Here is a 27,506-nt window from a genome sequence, read left to right as displayed (position 1 = left end):
AAAGAGATAGAGGGATAAAGAGCACTAGCGCACCCCCAAAATCAAGGGATTAACCCTTCAAAACAAGTAACAACACAGCTAGTGCTACTCGTGGCTGCTCACTCTCGGTGGTCCCTATTCCTAACTATTGTCCGCTGTTCGGCACAAGAGCAAGAATTACTTCAATGCAAGTTCAATTGTAAACATATACATATTTTATTATTCAAATATACAAAAAGATACACAAAAATATACAAAAAAATGCTTTGAGAACACCAAATAGTGTGGGAAATAATGTTATTAAAAAGAAAGAAGTGTTAAAAATGATATGCCAGGTTTTCAGGCCATTGGCCTACCATCCCTGCGTTTTGGGCACGGGATAAGGTTGTTCACTCGAGCGTAGCAGTGCCTCCGGTTACAGTTCAATCATCAGCATCGTGGCCTTCGGAGCTTAAGTCTCCTTGCTTCTCAAAGTCTCTTCACTCAAAGGGCCTGATGCAACCAAATAAACACGTTTTTTCCTCTTCGGATTCTCACATGTGTTTACATCGGGTGAGTCACTCTCCATCCCGCATCACCCTCAGTCAGGCTCAGATCCTTTTAGCATAAAGTTCTGCACAGGCTTCCCTCTGCCGGGCTCGAGCCGATCTTTCACCTTCACTTTATCACATAATGTTAGTAGGTTATTCTTTTTTGGGTGACTCACGGTTCACTCTGGATCCCTCTAAGTCGGGCTCAGATCCCTTCAACACGATTAGTTTCCCTCAGCCGGGCTCGGACCAATGTCAGTTTTACATCAAGTATCGAAGACTTTCGAATGTGCACAGGGTTTGGCTTGACCCATTGCAGGACCACTCGATTTCGCAGTTCACTTGCTTTTTAACATTCGCACTCTTTCAGTTGGATACCTAACAGAGACTTTCAAATGAGCACCCACATGATGCTGGACCACTGTGTCTACGGTATCGTATCTTAACTTCAATGTTCATTCAGTCATCTGCTGTTTTAATAATCTTCTTTATACAATGTTGCTCTTGCAACCTTGATTTCCACACAGACCGGTCTGGTATCAGTCTCCCCAACTCACCGGCTGTGCTGACTTCACTGGTGCCGATTTGTTGTAGGAGCCAAGGACAGTACCACAGCAGCAAACGCTTCTCCCCGGCTTGACTATTGACGCGGGAGAGCCCCAGGTACCTCTGACCCACAATGCAGGATTCTTCAGCTTTAATTCCAGGTCTTACGTTTCCTATTCTTGAGGGCTCATGAAAGATGCAGCCTTTCAGTGAAAAGGTCAAGGACACTTCCCTCCTTGCAATCCTCTTCGGTCTTGCCATCTTCTGCCTTGTGTTAAACTGCCATCTTGGAACTGCTGCTTCCTTGTGTGCTTTGCCTCGCCCAGAGTGTGCTTTCGTGCTCCACCTTTTATCTGTGTGGGAAAGTGTAAGGAAGTCAGGTGTGTGTGATGGTCAGTAATTGCCGGACCTTGCCTGACCGTTGTATTGGGACAAGTCAGGTATACGGCTCGGGTGTTAGTCCTTTTTCTCTCATAGCGGGTTGTCTGTGAGCAAGTGTTTGTGTTGTAAAAAGGGGGGGCTGAGTTCCTAAATATCCTACCTGGTAGGATGGGGTAAATGTGTTACAGGGAAGGGTATGCCGAGTCTCAGCATTGTAAGGAAGGCATGGTAACGAAGTAAAGATAAACATAAGTGATCACAGTTCAAGGATGTTTATCAAACTGTATAATGGGTGAGATGAATGCCTAATCTAAACCTAAATCTAAGATTGGAGCAAGCTATGACCATCAAATAATAATAATAATACAGTCCGTGGGGAGTCCAGTCAAATAGCAAGGGTCTATACTAAAACTACAAATTAGTGTGGGATAATGTTCACAAGAAAAGAAAGAAGTGTTCTCAAAATGATAAGTCAGGATGGTATAGCTAGGCTTTCCCTTGCCCACATTTATAGCACGGGTCAAGGCAGGACTCTTGAGTACAGCACACTCCTGGGCTTCTCCAGCACAAGCTTGAAGTTAGTTCCCAAAATATCAGGGCCTTCTGTGGCCAAGTCTCTTTCACACAAAGTCTCTTGCTTCAGAGGACCTGATGTGCCATAAACAACACAAACTTAAGTTCCTTTCTGTAATCTTCACGTTGGGTGATTTATCCTCCCCCCCTGGGTCCCCTCGACCGAGCTCCGATCTCTCTTGCAACATTGGCCTCCCTCAGTCGGGTTCACTATGGCCTTTCTTTCAAAATATCAGCAACTTGTAAAATGCAAGAGTTTCAATGTCTTTTTAAACAATCATTCACTGTGGACATCCCTCGATCGGGTTCACTCTTGTTGACACAATGTTCACGGGTGCATTATGGTTCACCCCAATTCGCAGGCATCCCTCAGTCGGATTCACATTTACCAAACACACAGTTCACTTTGCTTTATCACAATGTAGGATTCATTTCCCTTAGCTTTCCTCTTGGCATCCATCCATCGGGTTCACATAGCCATTCTAACACAGTTCATGTTTCTATCATTTTATCAGAAAAGCAGGGTTCCCTTCCCCATCTTTCTTTCGGCATCCCTCTGTCGGGTTCACACTTGCCAACGATCACTAGACCCCTGAGGTTCTTTTCTTACCCAAGTCCGGGTCTCAGCCTCCAGTCAGGCTCCACAAACTTCTATTCACACAATGTTCTTTTGCCTCCTTAAGTTGTCAAAGACTTTCGATTGTACCAGGGGTTTTGCTTGACCCTCGTGTGACCACTTTGACATCTCACGCCGGCCTCTCCTTGGGCCTCTTGTTATCTGTAGTTTTAACAAAGTGGACCGGTCAGAGTCCTTCAAATGAGCGCCTAAGTGGCGCCTGACCACTCTGCAGCTGGTTCTTCACTGGGCTTGTTTCAAAGTACAAACATACACACGTTCTTTGTTCACAAGACCTTTGGTTCATACAAATGTTGCCGTTTGCAATCTTCGGCTCAACACAGTCTGGTTTACTATCAGCTTTCTTCAACTCACCGGCTGTGCCGAACCCTTCAGCATTTCTTGTCTCTGGAGTCCAGGACGGTACCATGGTAGCAAGCGTGTCTACCCGCCTTGGCTATCAGTGCGGGATGGCCCCGTGCACTGTTCATATTTGACACACCACACACCAGCTGTAGTTACCGGTCTTATGATTACTTTCATGGAGGCTTTGGTTTGGAAAGGGCAAGGGCACTTCCCTCCTTGTCATCCTTGCGTGTCTCGCCGTCTTCCTCCTCCGTTTGAACTGCTGTCCTGGAATAGCTGCTTCCTCGTGCAGTTGGCCTTGCTCAAAGTGTGCTCTCGTGCTTCACCTTTTATCCCTGTGGGAAAGGGAAAGGGCAGTCAGGTGTGTGTAATTATCAGCACTTGCCTGACTCTGCCTGACCTTTGGGTTGGGACATGTCAGGTAAACGGATCTGGTGTTAGTCCGTTGTCTGTCACGGTGTGAGAAAGTGTTTGTGTTGAAAAAGGGTGGGGGTAGAGTTTCTAATTATCCTACTGGGTAGGGTGGGAGAAGGTGTCATAAGGAATCGTTCGTCCTAGGGGGGGTGTCATAAATCACCAATGTATCAACAGAAAAGGATACGGTAGCCAAAAAAGGATACAATTGGTAGGGCTCTTCCGGATCCTCTTTCACACGACTTGATTGTAGGTAAGTCAAATTAGACCTTCCAAATGATACAACTGTCTGACTGATGAAACAGGCAGAGAGATGGATCACTGGAAAGGGCGTGGGTATTGTATCGGAAGTCAGCCTAGAATAGATAAAGTATCATAAGAAACTGTCCCAAACTCAACTCACTATGATAGCACAGTATTAGCATTAATTCAAACACTGACCTTATGGCAAAAACTGAAGTATCCAACAAAAGTCTCTTGAAGAAAACCAGGAGTTGAACCAACGACAAAGGAGAGGAAGATTAGTAACGGAGACTTATCCCGAACAGCACGAGGCTCACGCTAGATACCGGGTTTGTGCACCACAGGATAGCGTCCAAAGTACTGTGCACAATCACCTTCCAATAGTTCATGAAATACTTCCTTTCCCACGAAGAACACAAAAATAGAAGTTCACCTGTTAACTATCACAGGTACCAACGGTTCAAAGTAGTTCAGAAAACCACGTGCAGGATTGCACGCGACAGCATACACGCAGCCAGGACAGCCGCGCTTGGAGACAGCGTTTGCATGTGGAGAGTTGGCATGTGAACAGGATACACGCAGCCCAGGACAGCCGCGCTTAAAGACAGCTTCCGCGTGGAGATTTGGCACGCGAACAGGATACACGCAGCCCAGGACAGCCGCGCTTGAAGACAGCGTCCGCGTGGAGAATTGGCACGCAAACAGGATACACGCAGCCCAGGACAGCCGTGCTTGAAGACAGCGTCCGCGTGGAGATTTGGCACGCGAACAGGATACACGCAGCCCAAGACAGCCGCGTTTCAAGACAGCATCCGCGTGGAGTTTTGGCACGCGAACAGGATACACGGCTCCAGGAATTAGCGTGTGGAGGAAAACACGCTACAAAAGGCAAAGGAAGTTGCTGAAGGGAATGCGAGGACGCAGGTCCAGAGTTCAGCTACAAAAACGCCAAAAATGATTTAATCAGAAGCAGCGAGTGACGTTTTCACGCTGCTTATGTACGTACTGCCGTAACACACGTGACGGAACTAAGTCACGTGAATTTAACGACGTGAAAAATGCAGACGTCGTTTTCCTGGCAATGCATCAAACAACTTCCATTTCGAATACAACGGTCTAGCAGTTCTATGGCCGTAACTCATTCTGTATGGAGAGGTTGTTCCCGGTCCAGAGATATGTCCAGCAGGCATGACAGTGGGTTGGTGATTTCGGAAAGGTAAGATTTGTGAAATAAATAAGGGGGATGGTGTTCTGTTGAATCAGACTAGAAATTCGGGAAATAATAATCGGAGGGAAGTGGAGGAGAATGACTGGGAGTATTTGAGTAGGACACTGGAAAACAGGGATTCTGGGAGATGTAGATCAGAGTGCAACAGGGTTTGGGTTCCTAGGGGATTTACCATATACGGAGGGGTCATTGGATTTAGGCAAGGGAGATTAGTTGGGTGAAAGGAAGGTAGATGTGGTACAAACTACAAAAGCCTCAGGGACTTCGTCCTCCTCAACTTCTTCCCCAGTATAATACTGCATCTCAGCTGGGGTATTCCCTCAAGCACAGCTCCCCTTCCCAGCTGATCCTTCCTCACACGTCCGCCCCCAGGGTTGGGATCGGAGAGCTCCATCCGTTCCCTGGCCACCTGAATAAGGGATTCTCGAGGTCTTCTTAGGAGAATACCCCAAGGTTTCTCACACCATCTGGTGTGCCACTCCCCGAAGACCCCTTACCCAGGTGATCCTCCCGCACTGGTCCACCCCCAGGAACTGGATCCAAAAGCGATGGCCGTGTCCTGGCCACCTGGATGACAGATCTGAGGATTAGAGGCTGAGACACCTTCTGGTTTCTCACAACTTCCTGACAAAGACTATCCTTAGTTTTATTCAGGTAAGGAAATCCCACCTTGGCACGGGGCGCCTTATTTCATCCTGACATTTAAGTTAAATAAAGCTTTTGAGATCCGATTTTGAATCCGTTGTCTGCGTCTACTTCCTGATGCCTTCACAGAAGCCAATGTGGCCGCCTTGGCGATAGTGTTCCGGGGAATATGTCGTTAGAATACAACAAACCATTTAAGGCCTCACCAAATGGGCGTGGAGTCCTTTTGGAGGGCGCAACTCTTGCACAGAATAACTCAGCAATGCAGGACATTATCCACTTGGTGAGGTTAGCTTTGAAAGACTGAGAGTCTATGATAGGATACCCAAATATAAGAAACGGTCGCTCCTGACAAAAAGTCCAAAAATCTATAGTCCCATCTAGATAGAATTTTAGAGCTCTACTTATAGCTAGGCAATGGAGGACCGATTAAGCATGGAAGAAATGGAAAAATCACTAGAACAGAGTACTCTTAAATTAATGGAACTTGGAATTCACTGTTAGAAGAAAGGAAGGGTGATTATGCATGTTCACTTTCTCCTTATGGAACAGCGTAAAGGATTCCCTGGCAGAAAGGTTCTGTATCTACCCGCTCGGTCTTGCGGATGTTATGACTACTAAAAAAGGCTACTTTCCTGGACACTAGTTGCATGTCTATGGTTGACTGGTATAAGTACTTAAACAGGTTCATGAGGCCAGAAAACAAAAATTTGGCTGGCCACCAAGGAACAATCAGAATCAATGAGCAGTCTCTTTAACTCTGAAAGTTCAGAAGACTCTGATAAAATAGTGGACAAGGAGGAAATTCAAGCACTGGATCCCATTCCATGATATCTCTAGAGCACCCCCACTGGAATCTGAGCCCAGGCCCACACATGATACATACAAAGGAAATTTCCTGTTTTGGTGCATGGTGAAAAAAGTGTGGGATGCCACACAGTGAACTCAGTTCCAGTTTCACTTCACAGTTCAATTACCACTCGCTGAATTGCTGATGCAGGAAAACTGAGAGGATCACTTTGCTGTTGTTTAAACCATAGGGAATGTTCTGCCTGTGGGAATATTCCATGGCTAAGTGCCTACACTGACAGAGTCAAAGGTTCTGATCTCATACCCTTCCGATCGCTGTTAAATGTCTGTTTGTATTCGACAAGGTTTGTTGAGTATGTTGAGTAAGCATGCCTTGAGGGCTAAGAAGATTGCCCTCAGTTCCAAGATGTTGATATGGTCCTGGCAGTCCCAGCTGGACCATAAATTGACGATCCGATCAGAGTGGCTCCTCACCACAGCAGGGAGGAGTCAGTTGTAACAGCAATCTGTGGTAGCACATATGAAAAAAGACATCCCCTACTAACAGGTTTTCCTCTGTAGAACACCAGATCAAGTGTGGTTGCACCCACTCCGGAAATGTCAAGTTAACAGATGGTGGATCCAATGCATAAAACCATGACCTCCTCAGCGCAAGCCAAATCTCTGTCATTTTAGATAGGCCCAGAGGACTGCTAAAATGCAGGATACCATCATGCCCAGCAGTCTCTGAAACCACCAGGTTGAGAGGGCCCTCCAGCAGAGGAAGAGTTAACACCTGGCACAGATGTCTCTTGCACTCTCCAACCCCTATGGAAGACCCAGGTGAAAGCAGTGCTGCAGCACAAGCCAAGTTAGATCAGGTCTTGACAGTACGTCAATGAGGACTTCCCAAAGTTCACTGCAAGACCCAGGTTGAAAAGCAAATCTCGAAGTATCTGCAGATTTGTTTGCGTCATTTGCAGAGATTGAGCTCTCACCAACTTACATATGGATACACATTGACCCACTAGAGGCAAAGGAACCCAGCAACCACCACCGTTAACATACTGAACACTTGAGGCGCTAAATTTAGGCCAAAGGGCAGAAATCTACACAGTGAAGTGAAGAATTTTACACAGAAATGCTCAAGAAATATCTATGCTCTGGACAAATAGGGATTCGTAATTATGCATCCTTAATAGCCACTACACAGTCCCAATCTCCCTGATGCAGGGCAGACCCAATTTGTGCAGGGATGCACATCTTGAATTTGTTTTGTGGGTAGAGGTTGAAACCCAAGAGGTCAAGTAGGTATGCTAGCCAGCCTGGTTGGACTCTCGCACTGCGAAAAGGAGAAATTAGTATCCCTGGCATCTCTCCAGAGAGTTAGAGTTATGATATGATACAGCATTTATAACACGCCTATACACAAGTGTTTCAAGGCGCGATGAGGCAAGGAAGGGGGAACAGAGGGAAGACAGAGATAACAATCTTACTCGGCCTGGTGACATTGGGATCGTGCAGGGAGTGGGTAAAGGAAAAAGTGCAGGGGCAAGGGGGAGGGGCAGTGCAGTACATAGGATACCAGTAAATTAAATAAAGAACCATAAATAAAAAGGCGGCCAGCTAGTGGCAAATGTAAGGGTAAGTGCAAACATCAGGTGTCAAGTGCTGGTAGAGGGGCTGTAGGGATACAGAACAGGAGATCAGCAGGCGAGAGGAGGAGAGAAAGCAGAAGCAAAGAGGAAGGTCTTGAGGTGCTTCCGGAACCGTAGATGGTTCTCCTCAAGTTTCAGAGAGGCATGGAGGCTGTTCCAGAGAGATTCCCCAGCCAAGGAAAAATATCTACCACCGACTTGTTTCTTGGAGAAGCGACTGACCCTGAGGGAGTTGGAGGAGGATGAGCGAAGAACTCGAGAAGGCAGATATTTAGGAAGAGAGAGTTGAAGGTATTGAGGCCCCAGGCCTAAGAAGGCCTTGTGGACAATGCAGAGGGTTTTAAACTTAATCCTTGCTGCCACTAGGAACCAGTGCAGACATTTCAGTCCTGCAGAGATACGATCCCTGGGCTTGAGGCCAAGGACAAGTCTCGCAGTCCTGTTTTGGATGAGTTGCAGAGGGCAGAGAGTAGAAGCAGGCAGATTTAGAAAGAGGCTGTTGCAGGTGTGCAGGGAGAACCAGAGCTCTGGAGACAGTGGGCTTCTGGGGGAAGGAGAGGAAAGGAAGAATACCTCTGAGGGGGTGCAGCTGGTAGTGCGAGTTCTTAGAGACGTCAGAGATGTGAGGAGAGAAGGAAAGTCTGGTGTCGAAGATGACCCCAAGGTTTTTAGCCTCAAAGGTAGGAACAGGAAGAGGGTCAAGAGAAGCCGGCCAGAGTGTGACAGGAAAGGAGGGAGCAGGTGTGCCGATGAGGAGAATCTCAGTCCTACTGGCATTAAGGCAGAGATCATTGGCGGCACACCACTCCTGGAAAGCAAACAGGCAGTCAGAGATGAGAGAAGGAGGGAAAAGTAGCAGAAGGGAGCCGGAAAATGAGTGGAGTGTCATCCACATAACACTGATAGTTGGGGCAGAGAGTGGCAATGCGGTAGGCAAGAAGTGCCAGGTATTGGTTGAACAGCCAGGGAGAGAGGTTAGACCCCTAGGGAACACCACAGGTGGAGATAGAGATAGAGGAGAGGAAGTACCCAAGTTGGACCTGGGAGGGTTGATCTGAGAGGAAAGAGGTCAGCCAAGCCAGGGCCTGACCAGTGATACCCAGGTTGTCACGGAGACGGTTGAGCAGGATGGCATGGTGGACTGTGTCAAAGGCAGAAGATGGATCAAGTAAGATGAGGACACAAGGGGTGTTGTAATCCAGGTTGGAGAACAGGTCTTCACAGATGTTCAGTAGAGCAGTTTCTGTGCTTCTGGCAGCTCTGAAGCCAGACTGATGGTCATAGAGACAACCAACATATTCAGTGTGAAAATTAAGCTGGGAGATGGCCAGCTTTTCCAGGTGTTTTCCCACGAAAGGAGTGATGGAGATTGGGCGATAGTTAGCCGGGCAGGACAGGTCGGCAGAGGGTTTCTTTAGAAGAGGGTGGACAAAGGAGTGCTTCAGGGGGGAAGGGAAGACTCCAGTGGTGAAGGAGTGGTTGCAGAATTCAGCCAGAGCAGGGGCCAGAGTGTCAATGTGGTCCTTGATGGTCTTGGAGGAACAGGGGTGAATCGGTTTTGACAAGACTTTCATAGATCAGACTTGTCAAGAAACCTTGTATGAGGAGAACAGGGGAAAGGCAGAGAAGGAGGGTGGAGAGGTGGCCGGAGAAGGGCCAGAGGAAGAGCAGGGAATAGAGGGGAGAAGAGAGAGAGGACAGGAAGTCCTACGTTTTAGAGATGAAATGAGAAGCCAGGGCTGTGCAGGGGGCCTGGGAGGGGACAGGAGAGGTAGAGACTGCAGCAGGATTGGCCAGCTCCTTGCAAATTTTAAAGAGTTTGGCTGAGTTGTTAGATGCCGCAGAGACGCAGGCTTGGATGTGGGTTTTCTTCTTGATGCGGACAGAAAGTCGGTATTGCCTTCGGAGCAGGCAGCATGCCAGTTTGTCAGGGGATGTACTGGAAGCGCGGAATTTCCTCTAAGCCACCCTGCACTTGCGTTTAAGGGTGACGAGGTCTGAGTCGTACCAAGAGTGGCACTTGGCTTTGGGCTTCAAGCTGATCCTCATGACAGGGGCAAGAACATCGAGATTATAAGATATAGCAGAGTGGAGCATGAAAAGGGCTGTGTCAGGGTGTGAGTCAGCCAAGGGGGTTGGGGGTGGAGAGAAAGTGGCGGCAAAAGCCACATCTGACACACGCTTCATTGGTCGGATAACCGAGAAGGTAGGTGACAGTGCTGGAGTTGGCTTGGCCTTGGGGGTAGAGAGGGTGAGCTGGGAGGAAAGGAGAGAGAAAGTGATCACTCCAGGAGAGAGGATTGTTGAGAGGGATAGAAAGGGGAAGGTCTGAAGAGATCGGAACATCCACAGTGTGCCCTGCAGAGTGAGTCGGGCCAGAGGGGAGAATAGAGAGAGAAAGAGTTGCAGATAGAGCGAAAGAGTGCAGAGGAAGGACAGGCTGATCTGCTCTCTTGGCACCTTGCATCGGGACACCCTCTGTCTCTGGTCCCAGGTTCCTGCTCACCCTGCCACCCCACCGCACCGCACTGCCTGCGGGCCACCTCCTGCACTTGGGTATCTGTACCCATACAGGCCCCCCCCTTTTTTTCCCCTCCTGCACTTATCAGACCCACCTGATCTGCTGCCTCAAACCTAGCACTTGCCACTTAGCTGCACTACCACTTTGTGCTGATTTTATTATTTACTTATTTTTATTATTATTTATCCTGTTTCTCCTTTGCTCTGCACGTTCCACTTCACTTTCTCCCTACCCTCCATGCACTTTTCCCCTCCCCCCTCTCCCATGCACTTGCATGTTTTCAATGTCACTGGGCCTAGTAAGTTCGTTGTTTCGTTCTCCCGTTCCCCTCCCTTGCCTTGTCGCGCTCTGAAACACCTCTGTATGAGCGAGATTTAAATAAAATATATCATATATCCAGGTGGAGATTGAAGTCTCCAAGAAGGAGGAGTTGAGTGGTCGAGACCAAGAGGGAAGAGGAGAGGTCTGCCCACTCAGAGAGGAGATTTTACCAAGTGGCCGATAGATGGTAGCCACAGTAAGGGAGTGGCCTGGAGAGAGAGAGAGAGAGCCTGCAGACGAGGCATTCGAAAGATGAGTAGGCCTGCATAGGAATGACAGAGGCAGGAATCCACTCAGGGAAGATCAGGGTTACACCCCCTCCGGAACCATTGCATCTGGGCGCGGAGAGGATCTTGTAGCCATCAGGGAGGAGAGTGTCAAAGGTCGTGACAGCTGGCTGTGAACATGTCTCGGTGAGACCAAGGACATCAAGGTCAAGTTCCTTCAGGAGGCAGCAGATGTCAGAGGAGTGTTTGACAGCTGAGCGTGAGTTTAGAGTGGCAATATGGAGAAGGTTGCCATCCTTGAAAGACTTCCGGGGAGGGGTACGGATCAGAGGTACAGCCTGCAGAGGTATATCAGAAGCCCGAGTGGGGGTGGAAGAGGAAGGAGGAGAGGGCAAGGTAGCCAAGGAGGAGACTGAGGGGGAGGCAAGGATGCAGAAAAAGGGACAGCAGGAGAAGAAAGGAAACTGATGAGGTGCAGGGAGCATCTATCAAAGAGGAGAAGGTTGCCTTGAGGCCCTTGGACCAAGACGGTACCATTCAAGCAAATAATAATGAAGACCTTAGAGGAGCAGAAGGAGGCCAGGAGGGCCCCCCACCGGGTGCCACCATTAATGGGAGAAGAAAATAAAGTAGAAAGCACAGAGACCGTATGTAGAGTCCATAGGTCTGGTGAGGGAACGACAGAGGATTTCAGTGAGGGTTTGCCTTGAGGAGGCACTGGTATAGGTATCAGCAATATTGAGGCCTGGGTTGGAGACCAGGATGTCCTTTTTAAACGTTTTCCTACCAGATTTAGTGAGGAGAGGAGGATAGTCGATAGAGAAGCAGTTAGAAAAGATAGGAGAAACAGAGAACACTATGGCGAGGAGAGAAAAAGACGGGAGTAGGAAGGTGTGATGATGCGACGGGGAGAAACACTAGAGAAGAACACAGGGCAGGGCGCAGCAGACTAGACAGAGAGAGACGAGACAAGTAGGCAGTTGATCAAGACAACAGGAGCTTAGATATGGTAGAAAAGTATGGGAGGACGGCAATACTTTCACAGAAGTTTTAAAAACCAGAGTAAAACATACCCAAGTCAGAGAGTCCTGTAACATGGGGAAATGCCTAGGTTTCACAATGCAATATTAAATACTTTCACGGTGCAATTTTAAAGGTTTCGATCACACCTGCCTGGAGTTTTTCCATCCTCTCTATCAAGAACTGAGATCCAACCTGCACTAGGGGAAGGTGGGAAGAGGGAATCTGAGGAAATGAGAGGTGAAAGCCTAGACTCACCACTGACAGGACTCTGGGGTCTGTCGATATGGTCATCCAAGCTCCAATGTGAAGGAATAGCCATCCCCCAACGGAGTGCTGTGGCACCTGATATGGCCGTCACTTGGAGGTCCCATCTGAGACTCCAGAAATGGAGCTAGTTCCAGGGGAAGTGCGAGAGGAAATACCTATGGGTCCGACCACTGTTGCTTTTTCCTCATACAGGTGTGGGAACATGTCAGCCTGACTTGTCTAGCCCTTCGGACCTGGAACCCTCCAAATCATGCAAATAAGCAGGAGAAAAAAGTCCTGTCTGGTGCCCCCTATTGCCAGTTTGGTAGTCTAATGTTTTGTACGGAAAGGGATCAATTTAGCCTTAAGAGTGCTGGTCTGTTTATCCAACTTCTCATCTAGAGAGCTGTTAAAAAGGTCAACTCCGTCAAACTGGCGGTCCAGCTCCTTATCCTGGACCTCTTATGGTCTTTGTGACAACACTTGCCAGCACACATCTGCTCACAATGCCACCCCTCTGCAGGATGAATCAACATGATGGGCCACTGCCACCAAGAGGTCCTCGGCAAACACTCTTCCATCTGCCAGCCCCCCTTTTAAACTCCTATAGTTTCTCTGGAGGGATTAATTTCTCAAATTCTGAGAGCTCCTGTCATGCATTCTGATTAGCAGCAGCCAGGTTCGGATTGGCCCATCGGCCACTCGGCCCGGGCCGAAATCATGTGTAGTCCCTGGGGGCCCGTTTCTGCCCACACCTGGGCCGGTTTGAAAAAAATTAAATATATAAAATTTTAAAAAATGGAGGAAAAAATAACACCTGCAACGGCATAATTCATCAAAGCAAGGTAACACGTTACCTAGCTTTGATGATTGATTTGCATGCATGATGTGTGCATCATAAATTATGATGCAATCATCATTCACATGCTGCTGCGGCATGCAAAGTTGAGGGGCCAGGGCCGGCGGCGGCTGTCACTGTGCCGCCACTCCAGGGGGCACGTTGCCCCCTGGAGTGGCTGTGCTGTTGTATTAGTGATAAATATGTATTCGTGATATTAGTGATAAACGACCAATTTTAGAGTAGAATAAGCATCCATTTCGCACTATGTATTTTGCTTTTCGCTAGTTGCAGTAATAGCATGTTTTTTTTTGCCGTTGTCAGTTACAATCATCACAAGACATACCATCTCGGTGTCCTCGGTCACTTGACAAAATCCTTGTGCCTAAAAGCTTCTGTACAGTGTAGAAATAGTTGACCGTAGCACATCAAGCGGACATTGACTTCATTGTGCCACAATTAATGCTTTGTTGTAATGTGGCTATCTTTCCCATCTCCCTGCCATGCTGTTCAAGAGGTTTGTTTGCATACTCTGAGCACTCGTTACCTCAGAGTATGAGGTAACGAGTGCTCAGAGTATCCTGCGAGTGCGCTGCTTTCCCTATTTTGCCGACCTCTGAAGCCTGAAAGTCGATGCACACAGGCTTGACATGCGTCCAACTTTGCACCAGATCTACAGATGAACTTAACTGGTCAACTGTTAAATCTCAGTTTCCAGTTTAATGGTATCCATTACAGAATAATTGATCATTTTACTATAGCTGATATGATAGCTCAGTGGGTTGAGCGCTCGCTGCTGCGATGTGTTTGCGATATGCAGGTTGCAGGTTCGAATCCCAGCAAGGCCATATCAGCCTTTCATCCTTCTGAGGTTGATAAATGAGTACCAACACAGGTTGGGCAATATCGTATGCATATTTGTTCAATAAAAAAGAGCTTAAGCGTAAGTGCTATACAATAACATATCATTTGGCCTTGGACGTCTGCTTGGATTCATAGTAATTTGGCAATATGGTTCTGTACACCCAGATATTAATTATACATATGGTGATCCATTCTTGTATGAAATGTATATCACATTAGTGAAATCATAACCATATTTTTCGTAGTGTACTTAGGAACAATGCTATTTTATGCCACTTCCTGTTTTGTGAATGGGTGAAAGGTCATGTTTCATCACTTCCCGGAATGTCACTTTCGAGTGGGGTCCAATGACATCACTTCCAGCGATGTCATCAGAGGTCAAGAGTCGTGAGGTCAGGGGTGGGTCACTTTTTTGAGGCACGGGGTGGGCCACTTTTTCTTGGGTGTCCGGGCCTATTTCTTGTCCCAGTCCGACCCTGCCAGCAGCTAATAGGGCCTGCCTTAATTGAAGGGCTGAGTTGGCACAAATCTTCTTGCCTAGGGTCTCTAGGGCTTTTATCGACTCTACTCAGAAATTGAGAGGACGAGGTTGAGGAAGGCGGCCTAGAGTATAAGAAGGCAGCAGCCATCTTCCAAGAGAACGGAAGGGGGCAAGAGGTTAATGAAACTGGCTAAGAATCCAAGGGGCTGTGGCAGATGTCAATCTTCTTGTTTGTCAGTAGATCCTAATGTGGTTTATTTCAAACTTCTCTGGCTTAAGCCAGCACATCTCTTTATATCCCTTTATATCCCTATACCTGATCTCTCTGAAGCTCTGATGGATAGGGTGCCAGCCAAAAGGCCTGCATCTGCTCGAGGCATCCACGGTCTAGCCCCATTTGCTCATGGGGCTGTAGGCGAAGAGATTGCTGAAAAGATGGAGGCCGAGACCATGACTTCACTGAAACCAAGCGGCAAGATAATGGAAAGGAGACAAAGTGGGGGGAAGGAGATGGTAGAAGTAAGGTCATTATTGTAAAAGCCATCCATTCTAACCTAAAGCAAAAAAGTCTCTGACCCAGCAAGTACTCACACTAAGCACTGATGAGGTACACAACATATCTGCCTCCCACATCTTCCATTTTGTGACATAGGGCAACAGTTTCACACTGCATCTACGCGGCAACAAGCCCTGCTGATCCTTTCTCTTTTTCAGATTTTTTCCATCCTTAGCCTTATTTTAAGAAGAATCCTCTGGGGGACACATAGACGTCTGCAAAGCCCCAGATGCGGCCTTCGCCCCTGACCAGGGAAACTTGGTTTCATGGGTCGACGCCTGAGCTCTTGGCAGGCCCTCTCGCCAGCGCTGCTAAAGTATTTAGGCCTCGAAGGATCCTCGGGAGGCACCACAGTAAATTCAGTCCTTGAAGAGGGACTCTCTGGGCATACCGCGATAGACTGGGTGCACTGTCTGGTTTTCTTTAGTCCCCAAGCGGGGAACCTCAGTCTTGCAAGCACGATACTTAGCTCCTTTCCAAGTAACCTCGATGTTACCCATGGTACCATAAGCCCCTAAATGGGAGCCTCAAAATCGCCTCCCATGTCCGAGTTGATCATCACAGGGAACCTCAGGGACAACACCGGTTTGGCAAGGACCACCATGGTCACTCCCGCAACTGGCAATTCCTGTCAAGAGTTTGCCCTGCCAAGGTGCCTCGAGAAGAAAATCACTTACCAGCCATTTCTTCATTCCATCAATATACACCTGGTAGTGTTGTAAAGCCGATCAACTGAAGACTTCCTCCAGCTGTCCTAACCTATAACTGAATGTATGGACCAAGAGGGAACCGCAATATAAATATTATCCTAGCAATGGTCTGGATCCAAACACTCGAGGCAGTGTGTGTGAGGATCGGATACAGAGAAATGCCACGGGCACAACGAGCAGCTGCAAAACCACTCTAGCCCCACCATAGTGGGTTGGAAACCAATGCTTAAAATCCCAGCGAGCAAGGGGGTAAAGTTATTTAAGAACAGAAATGAAGAACAGTAAAGAACAGGACCCTCCCCACGCACTGTGCCGCACAAGTCTATACCCAACCAGGTGGACAAAGGGGCAGGGCCGTAGCCAGTATCAGTTAAAAAAGTTACAGAAGGACCATTCTTTGGGCTGTGCAAAAACCCTTCCATAAGCCCAAACGTCCCAAAAGTATGGGGGAAAGAGACAAACTGTAGGAGTAACATGTACATGTTTCTTCTTTTGCGGATTAAGAGAATCAACCTAAATCTTTGTTATCAAAACGATTTATGGCACTAAGAAATCAAATGGAGGCAGCAACTAACAGTGCATGTGCAAAATACCTTTTTTTGAGCAGTTAAAAGTTCTTGTATGCTACTTTATGCCTTATTTGTTGGCATCATCTTTATGATCAGGAACATGTGGTTTGCAGCTTGCTGACTATTATCATATATGCTCACAAAGCAAAGCTTGCAATATATATTAATTCACGGATATGGAAATCTGAAATGATCTTCAAATAAAATAATAAATGCACTGCGACACGACTTGAGGGAATTTGTCACTTCTCCCCAAGAGGGAGCCCCTTCCTGTGAGGCTCGGGAGGGGAGATCACTCCGCAACACCCTCCATAGGGATAGAGGCAAGTAGGACCCCACCGGGAGAGACTCACCCTTAGGGGACAGGGACTCCCATTTCAGTGAGGAACTCCCTCAAGTGGTACATTCTATGGCTTTCATGGGATGTTTCACAAAACTAGACTCTATGAAGCACCAAGACTGTGAAATCCTGTGAAATACCAAAACAGGGACGAAGAAGCCATAATACCAGAAAGTGAACTATCAATACTGGGACAAAGAGACTCCTGATGAGCTTTATCTCAAGAGAAAAGGTCGTGTCACTTTAAAACCGTATACCCAATCCACGGCGAGGTGGATAAACGTGACCCCAGTGAAAGAAAACAAAAGGGAGAAACCCATGCACATCAACTGGAGAAGCCCTCAAGCTATGTGGGGGTGGGGGGAGAGGGAGAGAGACAGTGAGAGCGAGACAGACATACACCAGCTGGGGCATCCATGAAGCTGAGTACTGCACGATGGGGAGAGGGAGAAAATACAAAGCACACGAGTTTCAAACTCGCATATCTTTGCAAAGCGGTCCAACTGAGCAAGGGCAAAACCAGAGAACAAGAAAGCGAGCGAAAGGTCAAGGGCCCAACTAAAGATGGTGACGGGACGAGGGACGTGAATCCTTGGTGGGCAGAACATCCAAATAATATTGCCCATGCTGCCAGCATTAGGAGGCCACAGCCAGTGCGGTCAGCCACAGAAGGACTGCAATGCAGTGAAAAGACCAGAGAATACAAATTGAATTGAAATGTTGTTGATATCACGCTCATACACAAGTGTTTGAGCGTGAATACAGAGTTACGAGGAGAGAGACGTCAGAGCAGGAGAGACGCTGGCGGTTCATGAACTAAACCAGAGGCTGTAAGGAAGAAGGCTCCCACAGACATTCTCCTACCGCAAGGAAGGAAATGGGGTGGGGGGGACCCAGGATGACCCAAGGGAATCATATCACCCAGCCAACTCATCCCAGAACAAAATCTGAAGCAGATTTAAATTTGAAACAAAAGAAGTGTAAGTGTGATAACTTTAGAGAAACAACCGTTGTATGATTAAACATTGGGAGAAGAGAAGAATGAATAAGAATACCCTGGTTGAAGGGGAAGATAACTCTACATCCTGTACGAAACCAAAATAAACAGAGAGGAAACAAGATATGAAAGATAGCCTAGAGAAAATAGGCAATTGAACCACATATTAAATAAGACCCAATAAAGCTCAGTAAAACGGTACGCTGAGAATCACAGACAGGAAAGGAGAACTAATTAGAGAATTCCAAGAGGGATAAACCAAAAGACTGAAAAGCCAAATAACCCAGCTGAGGAACTGAAGTGTTTTATAGAAGAAGTTACAACAGTCTATTCACAAATCATACATTGAAAGAGTGGTAGTAGAAGTACCTTGAGAAGAGTGAGTCATTCTCAAGGGACTATTTTTGAAACCTGAATTGAAAGACTGGTACTAGAGGTAACCTCAGGAGAAGGGAGTCATTCTCCACATCTGCGTTAGTTTTCATAGTGGTAGGGTCAGAATAGGGTAGTTTTGGACAGCAGGCATTACTTTGTTGTACATTCACAACTGCCGGATGAGCACCTTACTTAATAACATGGGCAGGGACCACCCATAGAGATAGGGAAAGTTAGGCTTTATCCTTTGTCCTTAATAAACATATACCATGGCCGCAATAGTCTGTATCCTTCTTCTGACTCGCCACAATTGGTAGAAAATACCTTACCCAATTAATAGAATCCTTTCTTTGTAAAAGAAAAAGCATTAGCATTCACTAACTTGTCTGGCAGAGGAGATATACCAAGTACAAAAGTCAATCAAAGCTTGTTGTTTAAAATAAAAGACTGTAAAAGACACAAGGCATGTGGATTACTCATGAATGACCTAACTGCTGCCAGCAAGGTAACAAAAGACTGATATCAGTCACTATTAGACCAGCACCTACTCTTCTAAGGCATGACCTGCCCTGTTAAATTCAGTGTTGTTACATTTGTTCAAAGACTTAAAAAATTGAAAACGCCAGCCTGTTTAATATCCTGGCAGATCACTGCTCGTATGCAAGCATGGGTATTTTCTCCAGATTCACATTCATGCATGAGAGCATTGTCAAAAACTGAACATCTATCAAGAAAGGCTCAGATGAAAGAATCTCTTTTCCAGTTATTAATAAAGGGGTTAAATTAAGCTAAACTACAAGAGGGAAATATGAAAAGAGAAAATGGGAACTCTTAGCGTTAAGAGTGCTGCCTCTTCTATGATAATAGATACTCAATTCTCTTTCCTCCCTCCCCCTCACTCTCTCTTTCTACAAACTAACTCAGGATGGCACATGATTGTCACTGGGATAGATATCTACAAACAGAAAAACTAACAAAATAAGTCCTTGAGCAATTTTTCTGCATCTTCATCGGACTTCCATCCATCCATCTGGGGCAGGTCACAAGTTATCAACTGGGCTTCTAACAGAAAGTCTCTTAAAAAAAAAAGAACTGGCTTTCGCAGTTCACTTGTTCATCTCATCCTTGGGGCATTAACTCGCAATCTTTGAGTAGGTTTCTTCTGCTGGTAATTTCCCACTTTTCTGGTTCTCCATAGATGTCTTTATACCACGGGAAGTCTCCTACCAAGGATCTTTCGAAATATTCCCTGCTTGTCAGCTCTTGGCCAAAATGCAGTCTCAGAGATTTACCTTCAGAAGGGCCCAGACACTTAGTGGACAGGCTGCTTCTCTTAACTTCTGCTGGCAGCGTCCTGGTCCCTTCATCACATGCATTTCCCAGGATACTGGCTTCCTAGCCAACCAGTCTGACCTCCCACCATGAGTTTGTGCCCCAAGTAGACTCCTACAATCCCATATTCTTTCTCCTCCACACCATCCACTGGTTTCACTTGAAACGTTTGTCACTACCACATGCTCGTACCTCCACCAACTCCCAGCTCTTCATTCCGACTTTTCCATTCTCCTTCGTGGCCTTTTAGTTTTAGGCATCTTCATACCCTTTCTTATCCCGTCTCTGGTTCTTCCTCCCCTCCTTTCTCTTTAATCTTCTCCACTCTCTGCCTTCTTTCTCTAGCTCTGGTCCTCTGGTCTCCACTCACCTTCCTTGCTCAGCCAGCGCTACATATTCCTTCTTTCCTTCTCGCTGGTCTTTCCTTCATCCTCCTCTCTACTCTAGTTCCCCTCCCCCCGCTATGCAATCTCATATTTTCACCCTCGCCTCCTTTCTACTCCAGCATTTAATATTCCCCCTTGCCGTTCTTCTCATCCTTCTCCTCACTCTTCCTACCCCCTGGTGTTATCTTTCCCTTGTTTCTGTTCTCTTCCAACACCCTTTTCCTCCCTCTCCTTCCTTCTATCTCATTCAAAGCCCTCTGCCAGGCCTCTCAAATACTTTACTTACACCTTCTTCAGCCACTCCCCTTTGGGTATTCCCTGTGGTTTATATAGGGGGGTTTGGGCCATCTTGAAAAGCTACAGCATTCGCGGGAAGAAATTCTGTGACCGGGGCTATGCGCTCCACATCCTCAGCCCCTGTTGCCTGCTTGTTAAGGCAATCTGGCAACAAAACAGTTTTACAAAGGCTTTACAAAGGTCGGCATTTGGCGTGTTTGTGTTCCATACACTAGTTTCTGGTCTCTAAGCTCCTAAAGGGAAGATCATTTCTGATTTGCATGCTAAAGTGGATAGGCCAATCTTGACATGAGGAGGAACAGATCCAGGCCGAGGGCAAACTTGGGAGAGACACTTGTGTTAAGATATTCCCTTTGAAGTACGTTATTGTATCCTGAGACAGGCTGGTGACAAGAGAGACAGGCTCAGAAAGTAAGATTTCAAAACCTTTATTTACAGTTTCAAGGTGTATTACCTAACTAGTTCTAACTATAAAGGGATGTTTCCCCGAAATGATGCTTCTAAAGCCGTTGATGTCGGAAAGTACAAATGAAAAGTCTGTCTGTGTCTAGACCTTTGCTTATCCTCGATCTATACAAAAAATGTGTTATGGGGTGTTGTGTCAAAAAGTAAAAGTAGTGGTTCAACAGAAAAATAGGAAAACCAGGTTTGGTTTCCGGTGGCTTTCCTGCCAGGCATGGGTTCAATCAAGACCTTTGCCACGGGGTCCTTGCAATGAATTCCAATACTTTCAGTGTCTTTGAATCCCTTGGGGTTCCCTTCCCCAAGCTTCAACTTATTCAAGTTTCAAACACCACAAAAGAAATGTATCACAGTTTCCTTCTTAAGCTTCTCAGTGTTCCCTTACCCACGCTTCAGTCCTTTCAACACAATAAAGCAAACCAACAAGTCTCCAACTTGGCTGTGCCTCTTAGGGGTCCCTTCCCCAAGCACTGGCCTCTTTCAACACAAAACACAATGTATCACGTTTTTGGTTTCTCAGGGAGCCCTTCCCGAAGCTTGGGCTTCAGCTTGTCAGGATATGCATTTTCCTTATTTACAGCTTTTCAAATACACAATCGTCTCATGGGGTAGAATCAGAGGCTTTCGAAAACCCCAGGCTCTTTCTTTTCATTAGCACGACCACTGATCTTTTGCCCCTCTCTTTATTTCCCACGCGCACTTTCCTTGGTACCTTTATCTTCAGGTGTTTTATTGTGCACACTTATATTGTCTTTGTACAGGAGCTAGTTAGACCCCCCCCACCCCCAAACTGAATGTAGTGGAGATAAACCCCCATCCACCTCAAACTGAATGTTGATAACTTGTTGGGTTGATCAATGACTTAAATATAAGAAATGATGTGCTTTTCAGGAAAGCGCTTTGAAAACCATCTATTTTATGGGGTTAGAATGTCTTGTGTGATAGGTTTGTTAAGTAGTATATGCTAGTATAAATTAATATGCTAGTATAAATTACTGAAAAACTAGATTTGAATCGGAGCATGTATCATATTTCGACCAGGAATAGGGTAATCCACCATTTTGTGATGAGCCAGGCATGGTCATGCAATTTCAAAGATGGTGGTATTTTTGCTAAATCATTATGACATCAATGGAGAACTTTTTAAATAAAAGTTCATCTAGCGGACACTGATGGAGGATGAGCTGAACAAAACCTGTTTAGACTGGGTCGGAGTGGCAGATAAGCCAACGAATCACAGGCAGGAAGGGGGTTGTACTTTTGATCAGGCCATCACCTCACCTTCTTAGAGTGTATATACGACAGGGAGAGCCCAGAGATTTTAGGAGAGTTCCAGAGATATCTTTGCTGTATGATGTGTCCTGCCTGCTGGAAGAAAATAAAAATGTAATGTCTTTGAAAATCCTGCTTCAGTTTCCTGATGTGCTTCAGAGTCCCTTTCCTCATCAACGTATAAATTAGTTTTCAAAAATTGATTAGCAGAGTTTGCTAATACCATTTTTCTTGATTATCAAACAAACCCATTTGATGAGCAATTGAATACTAATGTTTTTAATGCCGCCAGAAGATACTTGTACCCAAGATATAAAATGAGCAACAATACAGCAGTTTTGTACATCGCTGAAGTAAGACATTAGTGAGATAAGTCAGACCTTGCAAATTCTTTCTGTAAAATGGTGCATGTCACCACAAACCCACTTTAGTTTGGCACACTGCTGCCAACCAGAGGCCAGCAATGCACAGTGAAACTTTGTATTTGGCATTTACTGCAAACAAAGTACATTTTAAATAAAAGTTTCCAACATCCCCTGCAAATGGTAGTGGCCCTTCTTAAAATCTACTCATCTATGCGAGTGGGCAAAATTAATTTGCAAGCCCTGGATGAGTGTCAGTAAAAAGGTTAGCTGCATGAATGGACAAACATAACTAGATATGATAAAAAGCCTCTGTAATGCAATCATAATCATAGAGCAAAGTGAGCTCTGGAGGCCAACTACAGTGTACAGTTTTGCAGTAGGTCTGTAGATGTACAGACTGGATGAAAATATGGATTGCTACTTTAAGTAAATATCAGGTTAGCTTTGTGTATTCATTATGTAAAAGACTAAGAAGAGTGGATGGCATAGCAGGCGGAAAACTGGGCAAAATAGGCAGAATATTGTAATTTGCGGCCATCTCACTTTCATGGTAGCGGGTATAAACCAACATGGTAAGATAGAATGTCAAGGAGTATGGGATCAGCTCATGGGTTGAACACCTGTTTCAAGATGTATGTAACCAGCAGGCCACAGGACTAGGTTTTCCATCAAAGCATTTGGCCGTGTGGTCATGTACATCTTCAAAAGTGTCCACTCGTCAATATGATGCATCTTCCCCAACAAAATAAAATCTAGTTGACACTGCGATTTAGATACACTTCACTGTAAAGCATGGAGACAATGCAGTGTTTTACAGTAGCAATACTGTAATTATGCATTATGTAACCCATTACCTTTTTAGAAAAGGAATTGAAAGTCTTTTTTTAAAAAAAAACATACTGGTCTTTGGCAGACCGGATACAATTATCTTAATAACAGTATTATCCCGATTATTTCTGGTTTGCCGTTATTAGAAAAATAAAAATAAAATGTTTGTAGTACTCCAACACAGGCCTTTTGGCACATGAGCGAAGGGGATGATTACTGCTGCACTCTCCATTAGACGCTTTGATCTTGCAGTGAACAGAGAAAATAGGATGGAGAGAGCTCTGAAGGCAAGAGAGGAACGCAGGGTGAGCTGTGATTTCATTGAACAGGGTAACTTAAATAGCTAACTTTGCTACACAAGTGCCAAATTAATTAGCAAACCTACAGAATTGCATAGCAAATTGCTCCGCGACACTGCTTATTTTATGCCTTGCTCATCCAGGAGTGCCAGGGCCAATGGGATGGTGTTGAGCATCTTTACATCTTTTACTCCTTTCCCTTTGTTGTGTACACTGCACCCTTCTGTTTCCCTCACTTCTGTCTTTGGTCATGCACACCTGTACTTGTTTTCCTTTGCCGTGCATCCTTACCTACTTTCACATTTTCTTTACTTTCCTTTCGGGCCGCTTGCCCTCTCTTGACTTTCCCGTGTGGCCTCACACTTTCCTCTGAGTTTGCTTCTGTCCTCTAACTTTATCTTCGAGCCGCTTGCCCTTTCTTTGAAATCTATTTAGCTTTCTAGCTTATTTCTGCGCTGCGTGGGCGCATCGTTTCTCTTCTGTCACCTTCATTCACTTGCTTTTTTTCCTTCTACTTTCTGCTCCTTAAAACTGTCCTTCTTGCTTTCCGCTTTGTGACATTTTACCAATCTTGCTTTTTTCCTCCCTTTCCCACTCCGCCACCTGCACGCTCCCGAGTTGCTCTCTCTGTCATGCAAAACTTACCGGGTAGAGTAGCAGTGGCCAACGGTCTCTGCAGGAGGCTTTGGGTCGAGATCAGGGTCTAACCACCTGCCCTTAGATAGCCTTGGGCCCGGCGCACGGCCCATGGGAATGAGCAATTGCACAGACTCTGCCAGCAGGTTCCCAGCTGCCTCGCTCCGGCTCTCAGGAGACAGCTCCCCAGCCATGCTGCAGCCCTCCACACACACAGAGCCAGTGTTGCAGCACACCACTCTCCTTCAGACCCTCCTTCCTGCAGCTCCCACCTTCGTGGTTTCTGTGGTCCAAAGTGCCTCTACAGCTCGCTCATCCATCTGTGTAAAACCACACCTTTTATAGTGACAAAAGCAGTCAAATGGTTTCAGTTGTAAATGGTCACTACTAAATGCCTGACCCTGCCTGAATTCATTAGTGGGCTTCTAGAGTTCTTTCTAAGGTAGGCTGCCCTTACTTTCCCCATGCTGTTCATATGGGTATTCTTTACTGATCTTAGTTGCCTCTTCCTCATCTCAGAATCGGTTGGTAATGGTGTGGGGGGCGGGGGGGTTGGGGTGAGATTGGAGATACCCCATAAAGGCTGAGAGATAGTAGGTTGGTGTCATGATCACGGGCAGGACACTAGGTTTTAATCCCCATAAGAGGGTCTTGAAAAGTTGGGCTCTGGCATGGCATTGCTGGCGAACAGCTTCTGAGTAGGTATAGGCTTTATGGGATATGGAACACTCTGCCTTCTATTCATGGCCGCCAGCATTGTGTCTTTTGAACTAACGTGCAGGTCTAGGCTTCAGATCACATCCTCCATTTAAGCCCCGCCCCCCTGGAGGTCCGCGCTTCACGTCGTGACTGCTCCAGTAGAGCAACGCTTACCGTTCGCTCCATGTTTCCACAGAAGTTCCACAGATAATCCAATGTCATTTTCTGCTAACCTCTGTCACTTTTCTCAGTCCCTATCCGTGTTCCACTATTGCCATCTGTTCGTAGTATTCTCTGTTATTTTATGCCCCAGTTTCCTTGTCTACCGTAACTAGAATTCTTGTCAGGAAAGCAACAGCTGATTCCCTGTCAGTCGCGGCTGAGAAGTCGTGTCAGCCACAGCTGTTACCGTTCGTGACTGGGTTTACTGAACAAGTATCAAGCCCCGTTGTTAACGTGTCACGCAAGTACATTTACTTTCATGTTGGACTTATGCGCATTTTAGATTGCATATTTTACTGAGTGTTCAAGGTGTTATTTTAAGTACACTGCAGGGATTTTTACTGCAATATCTGTGACGTTTGTTTTAAAGATAAGATAGAACTTATTTGGGTCATGGGTAAGCTTCTTGCACATTACTGTTATTAGGTGTTTGGTTGTATACTAGTTAGGGTATTACCTGTCCTTTTGGTTAGCCACACATGTTGTGCATAGAGAGCCTGTAGACACATTTAGCGCCAATCTAGTCAATACCCAATTAGGAAAATCTGTTCTCCTTCGCACTGTTGTGCATTTTTCTTTTCCTTTTCCCTGTCACTTATCCTAAACTGAGGTCCACTCCACAGTATTACTTCATTTCCTCAGAACCAGCGCCCCTGCTTGAGTACAGGATGGAGAGCCCCACAACTAAAAGTTAAGGTGAGCTTGGTGTCATTTTTGAACCATAAGGAGAGTTCTATAGTTGCTAGGGTTTGGGTTTATTAAAGAGCTTAGATAGATAGCTTAGTCTTCCCTGTTTTTTTTTCTTACAGAACTAACCATGTTCAGGAAAGAAAATACCACCTAGAATTTCCAGGGCGCTTCCGCAAAGTCTCTTCAGGTAAGCGTTACAGTTGGGGTATTTTTGGGACTGGGGGATGCCCATGTCTCGCCCTTGGGTGTCCTCCTCCCAATCCCTCTTAACCCTCCACTCAGGTGATCCTCCCTCGCTTGTCCACCCCAAGGGTCGGGATCCAAAAGTGATGGCCCCTTCCCTGGCCATCTGAATGGAAGATACAGGGGGAGTGGGTGGGAGAATACCGTCAGGTTTCCTATACCTAGGACAGTCCCAAACGGTGAGTCCCTGCCCTGCTTATGTGGCATGGTGGGGGTAATTAGTGATACCCTCTGTCACATCTGGGTCCATCATCACACAGTTTATCACGCCAAATGTCCCTCTTTGTGACTCCTGTATCCACTTTAAAGCTCAGGGAAGGGAATTCATCACAGCATGGAAACAATGCTGAAGAACAAGTTAATTAGTTTTTCTGATGGCCATAGTATTCTTTCCACAGCTCTACGAACCGACTCATGCTGGCCCCTAAGAACTGTGTGTGTGTAGCTCGGAACCAATTCCTGAGCCACTAAGTCTCCTACCGTACTGACTCTTTTTTCCCCATTTACTGGATTCCCGTTTCTGCCTATATGCTTTTCCTTATCCAACCCCTCTTTGTGCTTATTTGTACAATAAATATCATCAGTATTCTTGGTGGATAGTACGCGCATTTAGGGGACAGACCTCAGAGTACAAGACATACTAACAGAAAGCACCAGGCCCAAGACAGACTATCAGTCCTTCCCCAGACAGCCTGCTACAACGTTCATTTACAGGCAGTCATTTTTTTGGATAGATTTTTTGGTGAATACATTTTTAGCGAAAAAAACGAATTGAAAAACATTTGCTGTGTGGGGGAAGGGCATATAAAGGGTGGGCGGTGTGTTAAATGAATATTGGTGGGGGTGAAACCCATCCAAAAAGGGAAAAAAAGGTTCACTGAGTTTTTTTGAAAGAATTTATTTGCCACAAAACCCATCGAAAAAATTACTGTTGATTACTGAACAGAAGCGACAGATTATACCCATTAATGGGAGCTTAACAGTATTGTTCTGGTTAAAGGTCTATTGCCCAATATAGCTCTATAGCACCTCCCGTGCAAATAAACTTTTCTGGTTCATATTCCCTTTAGGTGTATATAGATCCTGGCCTATTGTTCATATTTCGTTTTTGTTTCCGGGCCCCTGTCCAACTTCTCTTGGAGTCTGGACTGGTCTCTTATCTTGGAATATTTTTGCTTCTGACTGCAAAAACTGTATGCAACGGGCCCATTGGTGTGGCATTATTCAGGACCTTAGCCCAGCTGTCTTTTGTAAACTTTGCTATGCGGCTGTATTAATAAAGGTTCCCTGCATAAGATCATGTTCTTTCCTGCTGTTGTTGAATGTTTTAAAATGCTGAATTTGAAACAGATCATGGCTACTGTTGCTACAGTGCCCTCTCCATGCCTCAATATTTATATGCAAGGCTGCTCTGAGAAAATGTCTGCTATATCAATAGGAATATAGAATTGGGTACTCCCCTATTTTTGTTAACGGGGGGTCAAATCTGTGTAAGGGGGAGAACATATAATATAGTCAAGAAACACAGATGGACTACCTCTTTCTGAATAGTCCTTTCTGTACAGCAGGATGAAAATATATGGGTCTACTTTGTTGATGGGTAGATGGGTCACCTGGATAGACTTAGATGTTTCTATTTAACATGCAGCTTTCATTACAAAAAACAATTCTCTCTATTTATTGTTCATAAAAACATTTAAACAATTGATCTTTGATCATCATTCACCACTTCCATACGA

The 27,506-nt window shown here is 45.9% G+C and overlaps 1 protein-coding gene across 6 annotated transcripts in view; it reads right to left on the bottom strand.

Annotated features, from left to right (window-relative positions):
- The window catches only part of LOC138567343 (uncharacterized), a 903,513-nt gene that overhangs the window by 760,860 nt on the left and 115,147 nt on the right, over window positions 1-27,506 (bottom strand). The window lies entirely within an intron of this gene.

This window comes from Ambystoma mexicanum, chromosome 2p (assembly GCF_040938575.1).
Source record: "Ambystoma mexicanum isolate Mex_15411 chromosome 2p, UKY_AmexF1_1, whole genome shotgun sequence".
In the NCBI taxonomy this organism is placed as follows: Eukaryota; Metazoa; Chordata; class Amphibia; order Caudata; family Ambystomatidae; genus Ambystoma; species Ambystoma mexicanum.
This window is presented reverse-complemented; position numbering and strand designations above follow the sequence as displayed.